The following is a 13,257-nucleotide window of genomic DNA, read 5'->3' as shown; positions in this document are numbered from 1 at the left end:
AATGAGAAGATTATGTTTCTATGATGACTTGATGGACCAAAATGTTTATTTAAGGTCTACAAATTTGGTGGACTGCAGGACTATGAGAAAAAAAGAATCAACCTGGAGAATTGGAAACAATCTATCTCCTAGGATTGTTTGATGAACAATAATATATGTAAAAATGCCTCTGAGTTATGACTTGCATAATTATAAAGCTCAATGCCTGTACCATCCTCTACAAATTCCACCAGGGCAGGAACTTTGTTTATGGCTGTATCTCCCATACCCATCACCACGTATGCAATAAATATTTGGTAACTATATGAATACTTTGTTTTATTAAGTGATAATTACGTCAGAGAAGAAAACGTATCCTCAAATAATTTCACGGCACCACAATTCCTTCAGGCTAAAATCTGAATTCCTGTTACTCAAGATATACACAATCTAGTTGACATGTAATTTTTGAGCCCAATAATACCATGAACATGGCCTCTATTCAAAGATACTATCATTTGATTGATGCCTTTAGAAATACCCAGCTTAAATTAAAAAAAGAAAATCTTCCTTTGAACTATCTCTCTCTTTTTTTTTTGAACTATCTCAATACTGATTTGACTTCTTAGACTGTTAAAAGAAACACTATTTTAACGTACTCACTTTTTTTGCATTTCTGTCCCCAGGAACAAGGACAATCTTTTGAATACAGTGAATATCGAGTATATATTTGTTGATTTAAGTATTTTCACATCATTCGCTTACAATTTTTAGTCCAATGAAGGTAAATCAATTTCCTGAAGCTCTTCCCTTACCCCATATGAAATGAAGGCGCAATTATTGTCCTGAACAATTTTAGAAAGTATTCTCTGCTATAAATGCAGCTTGTCATAAAGTTATTGCAGTAATGTCCCAATCCACTAGAAAAACCAGGAACAAGGCGGTTATTTTCTAATTCTAGTAATCTGTGTCATGCCTCATGCTTTGTTGTAACTCCCGATTCCTTGGATTCCCCCGCCCGCCTCTCCCCTCCAATCTTATTCAATTAAGAAGGTTGAAATAAAGGCATTTGTCTTTTTGGATCTAAAATTCTAGAGCGCTTTATTCCCTAAATCATTTTATGTGTAAATTAGGTGCTTAAGAAAGCCTGTAGAGCACATCATCTAAGGAGCTATATCCAGTGCTCAGTTTATTTAAAAAAAAAAAAAAAAGTGCATGGCCGGGGAAATGCCCGGGTGTAGTTTGGGGGTGAGCGGAGCCAGGTGCAAGACCCTCAGAAATGTTCTCATGGGTCCCTGGCCGACTCTCTGCACACAAAACCCCGTTTATTTGCGCTCCTGCAGAACGGAGCTAACTCCCGACCAGCTTTGGACAGATTTAAGAAAGCTGGAGCGGACGGCTCCGGATTCTCACCGTGAAACGACCCAGCTGGATCCCAGGCTGATTTGTCACCCTGTTTCAGGGCCTCTCGGGGGTCGTACGGGATTATGACTCTGGCCCGGAGCGCAGAGCACGTCTGCAATTTCTCCTCCTCCAGAGGCACGGAGGAGTACAGATTTGGCAGCTGTGACCGAGCTTTGTTAAAACTTGCCCCTCGAGCCGCCAGGCGGGAGGGTCTGGAGGCAGGAGCCGGCGCAGCCCGAGCGCGGGCGCCTTGCAGCCTGACTTGCCCCGCGCTCCGCGCTCCCTAGCACGGTCGTGCAGAAATAGAGCAAGGGCGGGAAGTCACCCGCCCGCCCGGATTTTTGTGGAGTGTGTGTGTGTGTGTGCGTGTGCGTGTGTGTGCGCGCCCGCGCGCGTGCTTCCCGCTGGCGAGGGAAGAGGCGAGGAGGAAGCGAGAAGGACCCGGAACCCGCCCCCGGGGGGCCGCCGCCGCCGCCGCCGCCGCCCCCGCACCGCCGCGCTCCAGCCGCTTCCAGAACGCTCCGAGCCGCGGCCGCAGGCCCCGCCCCCGGCCGGGGTTTCCCCGCCACCCGCGCTCATTTGCATAGCGCTTCCCCTCCCCCGCTGCCATTGGCTGGCGCTGGCCCCGCCCACCGCCCCTCCGCCGCGGCAGGGTTCCGTCCCCGAGCCGCCCGGAGCTGCGGGCAGCGGGCGGACTGTTAAACCGCGGCGGCGGCGGCCGGGGCGGGAGCGGGGCGCGCTCTGCAGACGAGGCCGCGGCGCCCCGGGCGGGGGGGGGAGGCGGGCGGGCAGCTAGAGATCAGCTCGGCAGCCCCCACCACGGCCGGACCGAAGGTGCGGCGGCGGAGGGGAGCCAGGGCGCCCCAGCAGGCGAGTGGCCGGCGTCTCAGCGGCGGGCTGAGGGGGGTGGGTCTCCTGTGCCGCGGCCGGCGGCAGCGCGGGCGGGGGGAGCGGAGCGGAGTCCTCCGGCGCCGGGAGGACTGGCGGGCCGGGCGGCCGAACGGCAGCCCCTCGGGCCCCCGAATCCCGCGGGCTGTCGGACTCCGGCTCCCGGCGCAGGACCGCGCTCTAGGGCAGGGGTCGGAGCGCAGCCAAATTTAAACGGCTGAACCTAACAGCCTTGGCACAGGCGCGGAGGGGAGGGAGCGCGGCGGTGGAGGGAGGGGTGGGGGCGGCCCCGGCGCGGTCACGTGGGGCGGGGCGGGGCTTGGCGGGCCTCCCTTTTGTTTTGGCGGGCGCGTGCGCAGACGGCCGCACACGTGGTCCGCCGGGCCCGCCCCCGCCCCCGCCCCCGGCCCGGGCCCCGGCCCCGGCCCCGGCGGCCGCGCCTCCGCGGGGTGCGGTCGCGCCGGGCCGGCTTGGGGGGCGCCCTGCCGCGGAGCCGTCGGTGCCGCTCTGGGCCCTTGTTTTCTTTTATCTTATCCTTTATTTTCGGGCGACGTTGATTTGGATTTTAGGACTAGATGGGGGTAGAGAGGCGTGGTGCGTCCGTGGGTGTTCGGAAGGGGGGACGGACGTTGCTGGAAAATTTTGAGGTCGCGGGAAACGGCGGGGGGGGGGGCTCTCGTGTCTGGTCCTCGGAGAAAGGAGGGGGCTGACTGTGCACCGAGAGGGAAGTCCCGGGTGTGGGGCGGGTTCCCTGCCCGCCCGGCCCCGCGGATCCACTCCACCCTTTACCGCGGATCAGCTGGGAGGCTCGGCGCAGGGGTGGGGGCGGGGGGGTGGAGAAGGTTGTTTTTTTTTTTTTTTTTTTTTTTGACTGAGGGAAGCACATTCCTTTTTTTTTTTTTTTTTGATTTCCCCAAAGTTTTTATAGTCAGCTGCTGAGATTTCAGACGGTGACTTCTTTCGCCCTACCCAGTTGGCTTTGACTTGGTGCCGAGGCGGGTTCTGCTGGGAATGTGTCTTAAGAAAGTACAGGATGGGGTCAGTTTTGTGAGCAGCCGAGCCAGGGAGCTGTTTGCCAGCCCCGCAGCCGGGACTGGCAGGGTCTCCGACGAGGTGGAAGCGGCTCTCAAAATGATGCGGTGTTGGGGAGAAACGCGGTGTTCTGGAACGTGGGTCGCTTGGGAAGGAGGTTTTCTAGCCTTGAGCGGTGCCTGCCGCCCGCGGTTCTCGACCGGCCGCTTCCTTTGGGCAAGTCCCAACCCCTCTTTTCTCAATGTTTGTTTCGTCTTGTAAAATAGTTTCACAATAGGGTCCCCGCTTTGGGATTGTTAGGGAGGATTAAGATAACCTCGCGTCGGGAAAAGCGGTTTACGATCTCTCCCGATACTGCGGAACTACCGAAATTGAGAAGTGAAACGGTTTTATAGCAAAAGTCAGGTTTTTGCTTTTTTTTGTTTTGTTTTGTTTTGTTTTTAAACCCAGCCTCCTGGAAGAGTATAAACTGAATGAATCATGAACTAGGATGTATTTGAATATCTTTTTTTTTTTTTTTGTATTTGAATATCTTAAAAAATCTGTTCTAGTAACTGTTACCTTCGATTTTCCCACCTACTTACTTACTCAGGTCAGTGCCAGGGTTGCCATCATGTAGGTCTTCAGAGTTTTAATCCAGAGAGATGGTCATTGCTTCTCTCACCCAGTCCTTCTAGAGTAAGTTCTTAGACGAGATCCTTCTTACTCCAGAGGCCGCCTAGCCCATTTATTTTTTGCATTTGTCTTTTGCGTGTCTATCACATGTGCCTTTCCGAATAACAATTGCTTGTTTTGTTAAATGATCTTTAAAAAAAAAAAATCATTTGGAAAATAAAGAGCGTTAACAAGAAAAATAGTTTGTATTCCTAAATATTTTCTTATGCGTGTTTGTGGATTTTTCCTCCAAGTGAGTTCATGCGGTAATATTTTCATTTAACTCTACCTCCTAAACGTTCTCGAGTCATCGGTCCTTGAAAAATAATTTTTGGCTGTTAACAACTATATCCTGTAACCATCATATCTAAAACTTTTCTTATTGGCAGATGTTTGGGATGTTTCTGATGTTTTGCCGACCTGTAAACTTCAGAGAATGGCCATTGAAATCTCCCCCGCCCCTTAGATTTGTAAAAGAAATTACTAGGTCAGAATCTGGGGTCGTGTGTGTGTTTAAGGCTCTTGACCATCACCAAACTACCTTCCAGAATGTTGTGTCAATTTATACTCCTCTAGTGTATGAGCCAGCCTCACGTTACATCATTGTTCATCATCTGGTGTTAGTATTGACACAAAAAACCCCTTGCTTTAATTTGCATTAATGTTTTCCCCACTATGTCTGTTGTATATCTATTTTTTTTTTTTTTTTATCGTAAGGTGCTTGAAGGAGGAGAATATATTTTGTAGTTGATATGCTGCAAATCACAAAGTGGCAATGAATACTTGCCATTTGGCTTGTTAATATTTACCTTTTTGACCTCTGGAAGATCAGGAAATGATGTCTTGCTTTTTGTCTTACTCAGTTTACCCCCTACGTTTCTACCTTTATTGTTTGATTCATTACTTTGAGTACTTCTCTCTTCAGGTAGGGGCTTCATTGATCTCACAGTTGTCTACTAAGAGGTCCAGTGACTTCTCATTGTTCAACTACTGCATTATCCCAAGAGCTCCGTCCAGTTTTTATGCCATTTGCTATGATAAACTATTTCATTTCGTTTATTCACTTTTCTATCTTGTATGGAATTCATTTACAGATTTCACTTCCATCATTGTGTTTCATGTGTAGCCTTTTCTGTGTTTTTTTTTTTTTTAAGCCTACTGTCTAAAGTTCCTTTGTTTGATTATTCACATTGTTCTTGATAGTCCACCTATTACTGCCTGTAACATCTTTTACTGCCTTTAACCTACCACAAAACCGTATGTCATCTGTAATTCTTATTTTCATCTATTCAGTTATTTTCCTCGCATATCCTTTTGCATTAGTCTATACAGTATTAGATCGTAAAGGAGGCAGAAAGCTGTCTCCTTCAGGTTTAGGATTGTGTTTAGGATTGTTTACCAGTTAGGCTTCTCAAGTTATAAACTGCAAAGTGAGGCTGCTTGCAACAGAAGTGACAGGCCGTAGGGAATTAGCAACCAGTTTACTGAATTTAAAGCATATTATCTTATACCTCTATCCTAAAAGTCCTGACTCATTACGGGACTATAATAGAATACTGTACATAAGGATGACCCTGCATCGGTACAGTCTTACATTACTTTCTGTATGTTCAATTTCAAAAGGCAAGGAAAGTATATCATTTCCACAAGATTTCTATTTGTATTTCCTTTTAAATGATGTCTTAAGAGAGATTTCTGTGAACTGGGCTCCTTATTGCATGTAGGATAAATAAACAACCAGCAAATGTTAATAAAAATAGTAATATTGTATTTGCCTGTGGACAGTGAATAATGAAAATCTGAAGACTATTAATAATGAAAGTCTTTAATACTTGATGATATGTTTAGGTTTTTAGAAGCGCGTTTTATTTCTATATCGATGTGACAGTTCTAAGTATTGCAGAATTGGGAGAATATGCATTCATTTATAATATTGAGGTTTTGTTGATTTTTGTAATGAACTTTGTATTGTCTATTTTCAGTCCTATAAGACCCAAGAATTTTCAAGCATGTTTTTTTCAAAGTAATTAAAAAAATTTTTTATGTGGTAGTAGGTCATTAATTGGTGTTTAACGACATGAAATTAAATTGGAGCAAATGTAAATTTCTGGATCCAAGAGATGCACAAACAACTCTTCATTTATATTCCTATGAGTCATGGACTCACAACTGAATAGTAATAATTCTGCTTGAAGTATGATCTGTTTGATGTATTATTTGGCCACCCAAGTGACTTTATCTTTAATTAAATTCCTTTAGTCTTCAAAGAGAATTCCTTTTTAGGGATAGTTTTCAAAGTGGAAGAAGTTCTTGCTATAAACATTACTGAGTACAAAGTACTGAGCCAACTGTACCCGGGTCATGCCAATTACTACAGTGTTTTCTGCTGTAAATTGAGAATGCCCATATTTACCATAGTGAAATCTTGAAAACGTAAGTGTATTTTGCACTTATGCCTTCCATTAATTCTTATATCTTTGAAGAGTAAAATTATAGCAGTGTAAACTCTCATTACTTCTATTGTTTTTCTTGGACTTTTCCTTTGTGAGTTGCAAATTAAAAATTCTGAGTCTTATAGTAATGTTTGAAAAACCTCACACTTTGCTAAGAGAATTTGTCTTTTTTTTTTTTTTTTTTTTTCCTATTTTTCCTCTGGTATTCTAATGGATCAGCTGTCTGGAACACATTTAAGTTGTATCTGTGGGAATAACTTAATATTTGTTCCCACTCAAGGCTTCTCCCCTCTCTCAAAATGCTGTTGGTAGTTTTTACTGTATTTAAACTTAAAGGATGAATCTGCCTTATTGGTGATGCTGTAATTCCTAGTTCATATTATTACATTTAAGAGAATTGGGATTATCCAGATTTCTGTTGAAAAATTAATGTTCAGGGAGGATTTGACTAGGATATTTTCCATGGACTATATGGAATATATGTACACATGCTAGAATATAAATCATAGTTAAAATCTGGAGCACTATTTTAGGCTGTGGAAAAACAGATTTGGGCTTTAATTTTTAATGTTCATTTTCAGAAGGAAGGGTGGTTCTTATCTAAATCATTAATAATGGAAATATTTTGTAGAAATCAGGGCAAAACTTTTTACCTACGGTAATATAACAAATTTTTTCCTTATTTACAATGAACGTGTTATTAGATTATAGGCCAAATTAGAATTTATGATGTAGACTTTTTACTGAACTAATATGATTTTATGTATAATAATGAAATTTAATATGGCCAAAAAGATAAGGCAAAAAGTTTTGATTCTTTGTAGTTTGTAAATGTTTATTATTTAAAGGCATTAACTTTGGCTTGCCTGGCTGCAGTTTTCTCTCTGGATGGTATTTTTTTGTGATTCTTCTAAGAAAAAAGGATATGTAGTGAGATTTTGACTATTCACTGTAGGGTTATTTATTTGGTGGATTATCTGTAAAAGATTCATAATGGATTAGTTTTTGGTTTTGTTTTTTGCCACCTTCAAAATTTCTGGGCTGTGGATGTGCTAAGGAATTTATTTATTTATTTATTTAAACTGGAAAGTAAGTTGAAAACTTTGTTGTAAAAACAAGTGAAATTCATGCTCAGGAAATACAGTTGATTTTGGATTATCAAGAACATTTACTTCTTAAAAAAAAAAAAAGAACATTTACTTCTTAACAGATAATCAGGATAATCGGACTAGTTTCTTTCTTTGAAAGGACACTGATATGGTTGGTTTCTTGGCTTGCAGGTCTTGTTAGCTTAATATTTTTTGTATTTGTGATCAAAAGGAGTTTAGTTTTTCTCAGTTTTATCCATTATAAGTTTTTCAAAGTCCTATATATTAAACTCTTAGAAGAGGGACCTGTTTGCCGGAGTATCTTAGGTATATGTGAAATAAATGGTGCCTGGAATAAATATAGTATTTTAGCGACTAGAATGAAATTTCTTAGATTTAGCTAAGATTCAAATACTTTTTATCACCACTCAATTATGTGCATGATTAGAAACTGAATAATTGGAAACCAGAATAATTAGAAACTGAATATTCATGAGAAGATCAAGATGTTTTTTTGAAAGCTCTTTGAGGATTTATCTTTTCCATATTTTTGAATCCTCTGAAATATTATAGGTGCCTAAAAATACTAAACAATGTATTTGGCTAAGAATTTTGGGGACTGAAATATTTTAGTTAATGGTTGATTCCTGTTTACTTAGGGGGCTATATACTTTATACTTTGTACTGTCCAGCACAGTAGTCCTTAACATATGTGACTTTGGAGCTCTTAATATGTGGTTAGTTCAAATTAAGTTTATGCTAAATGTAAGAACACACTGGATTTTGTGACTTACCACATATACAAAATGTAAACTCATTAAAATATTTTTATTTTGATTACAGATTGAAATAATAATAAATTTCTATTGGACAGCAATGTTCTATACCAATATTTCCTAACCATAAGACTCCTTTCGTAACAAAATATCTCATGAACCTCCTTCCTTGAGGTTAATGACCTTGAGGTCAACTAAAGTATAGTTGACCCTTGAACAATGTGGGTGTTAGCTGTGCTGACCCCCCCCATGCTGTTGAAAGTCTCTGTATAATATTTGACTCCCCCAAAACTTAGCTACTGATAATCAACTGTTCGCTGGTAGCCTTATCTGTAACATAAACAGCTGATTAACACATATTTAATATGTATATTATATACTCTATTCTTAAAATAGGCTAGAGGAAAGAATGTTTATATTAAGTAAGTCGTAAGAGAAAATGCATTTATAGTACTGTACTTATTAAAAAAAAATCCACATATGAGTGGACCTACATAGTTCAAACTCCTGTTCTTTAAGGGTCAACTGTAATTTTATTATTTTTGATGCTATTTATTGAAGAAATATTTGTTAAGGGCCTGCTTGATATTACCAAACAATATTCTAAGTTATAGCACTGAGTGAAAACAGTGCCTTCATATGGCTTTTATTTTAATTTGAAAAATCTGTGATAAATGATTTTTAGTAAAAATTTTTAGATGAACTATTTGTTGTAAGTATGCTATTATTGTATATAACTTATGTAATACATTTTTAATACAGTGCTTCATTTATCTAGTGATGTATGCAATTTAATTTACTTTTGTCATTTTGTGTTCTCTAAACTTTCTGGATCTGTGGTTTGATATCTGACATTAATTTGGAGAAATTCTCAGTTGTCACTGCTTCAAATATTTCTTCTTTTTTGTGGTCAGCTTCTGGTATTCCCATTACGCATAAACATATTTTGTAGTTGTTCCATAGTTCTCAGATACTCTATTCTGGCTTTGTTGTTTGTTTTTGCTTTCTCCTTTTTGCTTTTCACTTGTGGAACTTTCTGTTCACATATCTTCAAGCTCAGAGGTTCTTTTCTTAGCCACGTTCAGTCTGCTAATGAGTCCATCAAAGGCATTCTCATTTTTCTTGTCCTGTTATTGATTTTTAGCTAATTCTTTTTTGATTCTTTATTAGAACTTCCATCTCTTTGCTTATGTTATGTATCTTCTTAACGTGTTGTATACTTTTTCTATTCGGGAAATTTGCCTCAGCAAATTAATTATACTTGTTCTTATAAATTACAGTTTCATGATTCCAGCATTCCTGCCATATCTGAAACAGGTTTTGATGCTTGCTTTGTCTCTTCAAACTATGTTTATACCTTTTAGTATGCCTTGTAATTTCTCGTTAAAAAATGGGACATGCTGTACTGGGTAAAAGGAACTCCAGTAAATAGGCCTTTAGTAAGATGTTGGGGAAGCTTGCTTGCTTGCCTTTTTAATTTAATTTGATTTATTTTAATTTAATTGTATGTATGTATGTGTATGTTTATGTATGTGTGTATCTATTTATTTACTTATTTATTTTAGAGAGAGTATGAGCCAGGGGAAAGGAAGAGGGAGATATCCCAAGCAGATTCCTGGCTAATTGTGGAGCCTTATGTGAGGCTTAATTCACAGCCCTGAGATCATGAGATCGTGATGCTTAACTGACTGAGCCACCCAGGTTCCCTTTTGGGGAAGCATTCTGTAGTCTGATGGTTAGGTCTTTTAGGAAGCCTGTGCCGCTGGCCTGTAAACTGCACAAATGCTTCTTAGTTTTTTTCCCCCTCTTAGGGAGGACAGAGTATCTGGAGGCAGGGAGGGTTGGGTATTTAATTCATTTTTAACTAAGAAAAAACAAGGCTTTTTAACAGTTTGTTTAGAAAGTAATATATCCTGTGTTACTTTGTTATCCTTGTTTTGTTTGGCTTCATTGTAGCATTTGATAGAGATGCCCCTGTTTTCTTCATGTACTTTTAAATACTTAGAGATCTCAATACCATACACTCTGGAATTCCCTTCTCCTCACTGACTAGACTTTTAGTGCTTTTCTTCCTTCTTTACCTCCCCCCAAATGTGAAGGAACCCCAGAGCTTGATCCTGGGCCCCTTCTCTTCTTTGCCTATAATCTTTCCCTAGGTAAATTCTTTCTAGTCCTTTGGCTTTAAATACTATTTTTGACCAGTGACTCCCAAAAATGGTATCTCTGACTGAATTCTTGCTTAAACTCTAGACTTACCGGATTGCTTCCATTTGATGGCTAATAGGTAACTCAGTATATCCTAAACAGAACTTTTAATTTTTCTCCCTCTACCTTCTGTCTCTTCAAGTCTGCTGCATTTCAGAAAATAGCATCACTGACCAATCCTCAACCCAAAAAATCTAAGAGTCATAGTTAATTGCTTTCCTTACCTTAGGCCCCATAAAATCCTGGCTGTCAGAAGTTTCGTCAGTTCTGCCTTGAAATGTATCTTAGATTCACCCATTTTCATTTCTACTACTACCTTACTAGTTCTAGGTCGCTGGTACCATCTCTTGTTTAGATAACTTCAAGTAGCTTTTTAATTGGTCTCTCTGCTTTTGTACTTGGAAGCTATTTCCATTCTTTCTTCCATGTAAACCTTTTCTTTATAGAACAGCTAGAGTAATTTTTCAAAAATAAAAATGTAAATTAGATCACGTTACTACCTTATCCAAATATCTTCAGTGGTTTTCCTTTGACTTACATAAAATGGCTCTGCAAACCATTTGCCTCTCTGACCTTATTTCTTTTTACTTAATGTCTCTTTGGCTCATTATGTTCTAAATATATTTGTTATTTTTGTTCCACAAACACATCAAAATTATTCCTGCTTTAAAGCATTTTATTAGTTGTCTTTTTTCCTTGGATGGCTCTTACCCCCCAAATTTGGTTGCTTTGCTATTGTCATTTCAGATCTGAGAGCAGTTTCATCAACACCAAGGTCTTCATTCATCTACAAATCTACATTAATTTCTGTCCCAATGTTGGCATGCTGTATCACTGTTTAATTTTTTATGAAAACATGGAACCCTTATTTACTTGGTATTTTTTTATGTGTCTTCTTATTCTGTATCTACCATTTATTAGAACATAAGCTCTGTGAGAATAGAAACCTTATTTTTCATGTTCACTGTCCTCTTTCTAGTAACTAGGATAGTATTTGTCACATTTGCTCAATAAATATATATTTACTGAATTGTTGAATGTTTGGTTTTATATCAAATATATATTAAGTGGCGGTTAAAAATCTAGCTCCTACCAATAATAGACAAAACAATTTGGACTCCGGTTTGGCCATTTCTTCATTTTCTGTTTTTGAAAAGTCAATTCGTCTATTTCTTTTTTTAAACTTGTTTATTTCTGTAATTTTTGGAAAGTTTTCATTTTGTTTTGTTTTTAAAAGATGAAATAGGTTTTCAGCTGCCATTCACAAGCACTTCTCTATAAATAACATATTGTGGTATGGTTAGTCTTTATACTGAAATGAAAACCAGATGACTTTACTTGTAGCTAGATATTCTTACTGTCTTGTTTTTAGAATTGGCTTCTGAAATACTGGAGACACCTTTAAGTGCTATAAAATAATTGTGATCATGTGGCATACAGCTTGAACTAATGGAACTAATTTTTCTAATTTGAGAAAAATTTTTTATATTTAGTATTTGTAAGTCTTTATAATTTTTTAGGCCATTTTTTTTTCCTTAGGGGGAAAAGAAACCCATCAACTCTGTACAAGTATAACAAACTTTAGAAATAGATATGATTCCAAAATAGTTGCAAGGAAATTGCAATTTTACAGTCCACATCAACACATCCTATGATATGTACTCCCAAGGGGGGAAAAAAAAACTACAGTATGCTGAACAATTGACTGCCACCTATAGTCTGAAAATTCAAGAGCGTGGACTTTTGAGGCAAATCAACATTAGTCACCAAAACTTGTTTAGCTCACTATTGAGGTGAATTTGCAAAAATCATTATTTTATGCTCTAAATCAGTACTTCTTATGCATTCTACCTCTAGTCAGTTGTTCATTGTGCATAAAAATAAATAGTGATTGAAAATAATTACAGTTTAAAACTGTAATGGTTGAAACTATTATTTAGAGTTAACCTGATGGTTAATTCATTGTCTTTCAGGAGTATGCACGTTTGATTTCTATTTACTTGAATATATATCTTCTGTATTTATATGTCAAAGACTCCTACTAAATTGTTGTTTTTAAATAGTTTCTTATGTTTATCTTATTATTTAATTTTGAGGAAGTCCAGTTTATCAGTTTTCTTTTATGAATAATGTTTTTCGTGTCCTGTCTAAGAAAATCTTTGTCTAACCTTGTATCATAAACATTGTCTCCTGTGTATTTTTCTAGAAGTTTTATGGTGTTAAGTTTACCTTTTAGGTCTGTGATGTATTCTGATGGATGTGACCATTTTTATATAAGGTATAGCATATGAATATAGATTAAGTTTCAGTTTTTTGCATATAGATGTCTTTTTGTTCCAGAACCATTTGTTTAAAATTAGTCTTTTTACATTGAATTGTCATTACATCTTTGTCAAAAATCACTCGACTGTTAGGGTGTTGGTTTGTTTTGGAGCTCTCTATTTTTTCTGTTGATTTTGTGTTCATTCTTTTGCCAATGCCACATTTATTTTTCACTAAGTAGTTTGAGTCCTTTTGCTTTGATAGGTAGTTTGAGTCCTCCTGTGTTCTTTTTCTTGTTTTGGTTTCTAGTTCCTTTTTCTGTATAAATTTTTGAATCAGCTTGTTGATATCAGCAAAAAATTCTGCCAAGATTTTGTTTGGGATTATGTTGAATCTATAGATCAGATTTTAAAGAAGAATTAACATTACACTGATATTCAGTAACCCATGAACACAGAATATCACTCCATTTATTTGGGTCTTCCTTGATTTTTTTTCATCCAGTTTTTCATTTTA

General features: G+C 39.0%; 1 protein-coding gene across 11 annotated transcripts in view; it reads left to right on the top strand.

Moving 5' to 3' along the window:
- The first annotated feature begins 2,046 nt into the window (after positions 1-2,046).
- Positions 2,047-13,257, top strand: part of KANSL1L (KAT8 regulatory NSL complex subunit 1 like) — a 130,594-nt gene continuing 119,383 nt past the window's right edge. For 3 of the 11 annotated variants that reach the window (XM_049106737.1, XM_049106739.1, XM_049106731.1), the window contains exon 1: positions 2,124-2,253. The gene's annotated coding sequence lies outside the window, so the exon portion shown is untranslated. Of the gene's footprint in view, positions 2,254-2,698; positions 2,866-3,161; positions 3,520-3,895; positions 3,982-12,618; positions 12,758-13,257 lie in introns of those variants that run through there. The other 8 variants (XM_049106733.1, XM_049106736.1, XR_007408966.1 and 5 more) reach the window with 8 other exon arrangements.

Source organism: Canis lupus, chromosome 37, assembly GCF_003254725.2.
Source record: "Canis lupus dingo isolate Sandy chromosome 37, ASM325472v2, whole genome shotgun sequence".
NCBI lineage: Eukaryota > Metazoa > Chordata > Mammalia > Carnivora > Canidae > Canis > Canis lupus.
The sequence above is the reverse complement of the archived record's forward strand: the minus strand, read 5'-3'. Positions and strand labels throughout refer to the sequence as shown.